The sequence below is a fragment of the Mobula hypostoma genome, chromosome 3, assembly GCF_963921235.1.
Source record: "Mobula hypostoma chromosome 3, sMobHyp1.1, whole genome shotgun sequence".
NCBI lineage: Eukaryota > Metazoa > Chordata > Chondrichthyes > Myliobatiformes > Myliobatidae > Mobula > Mobula hypostoma.
In genome coordinates, this window is record NC_086099.1 from 174,244,615 (window position 1) to 174,249,175 (window position 4,561).

Here is a 4,561-nt window from a genome sequence, read left to right on the forward strand (position 1 = left end):
AATCTCCTGGTTTGTGAATAGGAATGACTCAAGAGAATTTACCTTTTGTCCATTTTTCTTCATAAATGCTTCAAGACCTCATGAAATTTTTCTGATTAGTGGTCATGTGTGGCTTGCTTGCTTCCCAAGGATTCATTTTATGGATTTTCTCTGAATATTTTATTTCTGTTGTTGGAAATGTAGCTGTTAAATCAGATCTGGAACATAGAATGGTTACAGCAGAATTCTCTTACTTGAAGTTTATGACTATTACATCATAGAAGCTTGTAATTTAATAGTCACATGTTAGTTCTATTAGAACCTTAAGGTTGACCAAGCTTTAGATTCTTTCTTTATCTGGTTAATACAGTAAGTTGTGTAAATATTTAAATACAATTAGGAAAAATGCACACATTCTTGTAATTCAAAGAACTTCGAGTAAAAATTTTTCTGCACACTGGTTATAATTTACACACACCTCTACAAAACACAAGATTTAATAGCTTCACAGAAAATGATTAATTAAGGGACTCCACAATATTACTATTTTGTAGAAAACAAGTAGACTTAAAATTGATGTGAAAATTCAACATTGTAAAAGATTTAAGCGTTAAAACATCACAACCATAGAAATTCATTCAACTACAAATTAATTATCAAAGTACATCTATGTCACCATATACAATCCTGATATTCATTTACTTGTGGCATTCACAGTAAATACAAGAAACTCAATGGAATCAGGAAAAACCATACCCAACCGGGCAGGTAAAAATAACAATGTGCAAAAGATGACAACCTGTGCAAATACAAAAGAGAAAAAAACAATAAACAAACAGTAAGTATTGAAAACATGAGATGAAGCATCCTTGAAAGAGAGTCCATAGGTTGTGGGAACAGTTGAGTGAGGGGGCAAGTGAAGTTATCCCCTCTGGTTCAAGAGCTTGATGGTTGAGCGGTAATAACTGTTCCCGAACCTGGTGGTGTGGGTTCGGAGGCTCCTGTACCTTCTTTCTAATGGCAGTACAAGAAGACAGCATGGCTTGGGTAGTGGGGGGTTTTGATGATAGATGGTGCTTTCCTGCGCCAGTGCTCCAAAAAGATCTGTTCATTGATGGAGAGGGCATTAACCATGATGGACTGGTGTGTATCCACTACTTTTTGTAAGCTTTTCCATTCAAGGCTTTGATGCAACCAGTCAATATAGTCTCCATCACTCATCTATAGAAGTTTGTTAAAGTACTAAATCTTTGCAAACTTCTAAGAAAGTATAGGCACTATTGTGCTTTCTTCATAATGGCACTTGCATGCTGGACCCAGGACAGATCCTCTGAAATAATAGCACCGATCAATTTAAAGTTACTGATCCTCTCAACCTTTGATCACCCAATGAGAACTGGCTCATGGACCTCTGGTTTTCTCCTTCTGAAGTAAATAATCAGCTCCTTGGTCTTGCTGACACTGAGTGAGAGGTTATTATCACTCAGCTAGATTTTCAATTTCCCTCCTATATGCTGATTCGTCAACACTTTTAATTCGGCCAACAAATTAAGTATCGTCAGTGAACTTAAGTATATCATTGGTGCTGTGCTTAGCCACTAGTGAGTTTCAAAGGTTGATGTGTGGATGAAAATTCTAGGTAAGTTCAAACGTTTAGTATTGTATACCATTGCAATACAATGTAATGATACCTATCAGAAAAACTGTGGCATTGAAGTCAATTATTTATTGTAGTAAATTTTAAAAATTTAAACTTTTAATATTTACTATCGATTTGTAATCCAGGGAGTGGGAAGCACAGAATCAAATATCGCTATGATAATTGTATGTTCTAGCATCAATTGTTTGGCGACAATAAAGTATAAAATAAAGACAATAAAGTAAAAAATAAAATAGTACTTCTCACTAAATTAATCCTTGCTCACCTCCACCTATCCAGCCTCATGTTGTTTTACTTAAACAGCTTAAATAACATGCATTGTATGCTCCTTTTCCCCATCCCATCTTTAAATACAGTGGACAGATAGGCAAAGACTGCACCAAATTTCAAAGTCAAAATTGAGTTTCTTGTGTAGGTGACGATTATGTGTATGCAAAGGTACAATGTTAAAATGTCCACCAGCAGCAAAGCACATACCAGCATACAAGTAACATTCACAGGAAAAACATACATAAATTATGCACAATTTTTACCAGAAACAAACCCAAATTAGAACAAAGTTCATTTTAGTTTAGCATAGCCAAGAAGTTGCTAAACTAGTGATTAGATTTGTGCTGTTGTTTTGAGAAGGAATTATTGTAGTTGTTCTTTGAAACTACTGGAGTGGGACTTCAGGCTTCTGTATTTCCTGTTCAATGTTAGCTGTGGGAAGATGGCATGGCCTGGTGGGTGGAGATCTTTGAAGTTACCTTCTTGAGACAGCATCTGTTGTAGATACTACCTACTGTGGTGTAGGGTATGCCTGCGATATATTGGGCTGTGTCCTGCAGCTAATTAATTGCTCAACAACTAACATACTGTGCACAAAGTACTGCAGATACTGGAATTTTGAACTGTCATACCTACACTCCATCACCAAAGCTCAATGTTAATTTGAGGAATAGCATCATGTTTTCCAACTAAGGACATTTGAATTCCCAAGGCTGAACAATGAAGTCAATGATTTCCAGTAATTGGATATCTCAGCCTGTCTTCCATTTCCTATCAATGTATATATATTATACCAATTTCCTTCAGTCATAGAGCAATTAGGCTGAAATATTAAAATGCTGTCTGACCTACAGTATATTTTGCTATTTTGTGTAAAAACGACGGTTACCTTTTTGTCTGCTATTGCAAGATTTCTAGAAGGATTAAACACCTGCTTAATTATTTTGGTTTGATCCATGATTTTTTGATGAGCTTGTGTCATCTCACCAGTTCTAGCAATTTTATAGAGGCGGAACCCCTTGCATTTAGCGATGGCACTTGCTCCACACCCTCTGACCCTTTACAGAGACTCGTGGTCATTTCCACCAAGAAGATTTGGGAGGGGCAGGTCAATACTAACTGCTAGAACTAGGGTTGTTGGTTGGATGGGTGGGGTGGGTGAATCTCCATTCATTGTTATGTGAATGAGCACAACGAATGATATCTTAGATTTCAGTTGATCAAATGGTTGTAGTTTTATGCTTTGGTTTTAGATTAATATTTGCTTTCTAAAACTGCATTTCTAAACAGTTATAAGTAATACTTGAGCTTCGAAACTCAAATAGTTGGTGTTTAAAAAGGGCTGGTAAGTATGTTTTTCTTGCTGTTTAATCGACCCCATTGGTTACCTGTAAATTATAAACTCAGTACCTGCATGATGAACTACATTTGAGACACAAATTAAAATTCCCTGCTAGTAATTGCATTTCTAGTCACCTTGAGATTCTGCTGTCACGGAAAAACATGGGGCATTTTGTTAGAGTTAATTCAGATCGCAAGCAGTCAAAACCAGATGGCCTACAAACAGCAGATACATACAATCATAATTAGTAAGAATCCATCATCTTATGGGTGACTTATGCTTATCAATATGGGGTCAAAGCCTGTGATGGACTCCTGGGACACTTTTCAAATGGATTGCTTATATTTGAGACTAGAAAAATAAACCCATGGAAACTAAAAGAACCTCATTGAAGATGAAAGACTACCAACTTCGCCTTTCAGCTAACCAAAAAAAGTAATAACTCAACATCACTGTCAGCACTTATCACCAATTCAAAACAACTGTCCCTTTGTCATTATAGACCACAAGATAATAGGAACAGAATTAGCCCATATGGCCCATCAAGTCTGCTCTGCTATTTCATCATGGCTGATTAATTTTTCATCTCAGTCCCAATCTCCTGCCTTCCACCTGTATCCATTCATGTCCTGACCAATCAAGAACCTATCAACCTCTGCCTTAAACGTATAAAACATATTAAACTTGGCCTCCACAGCTGCCTGTGGCAATGAATTCCACAAGTTCACCACTCTGGCCAAAGAAATTCCTCTTCATATCTGTTCTAAAAGGACACCCTTCTATTCTGAGGCTGTGTCCTCTTATCTTAGACTCTCTCACCACAGGAAACATCCTCTACATTCAGTCTATCCAGGCCCTTCACCATTTGATAATCATTCTTGTGAACCTCCTTTGAACCCTCTCCAGTTTCAACACATTTTTCTACAATAAGGGACCCAAACTGCTCACAATAATCCAAGTGAGGCCTCACCAGTTCTTTGCAAGTCTCAACATCACATCCTTGCTTTTATATCCTGGTCTTCTTGAAATGGATGCTAACATCTTATTCGCCTTCCTCACCACAGATTCAACCTGCAAATGAACTTTTAGGGAACCCTTGCCAAGGACTCCCAAGTCCCTTTACAGCTCAGTTTTTTGTATTTTATCTTCATTTAAAAAAGTCAATCCTTTCATTTCTTCCACCAAAGAGCATGACTGTAGACTTCCCAACATTGTATTCCATCAGCCACTTTGCCCATTCTCCTAATCCAAGTCCTTCTGTGGGCTTTCTGCTTCCTCAAAACTACCTGCAACAAAGCCATCAATTCCAA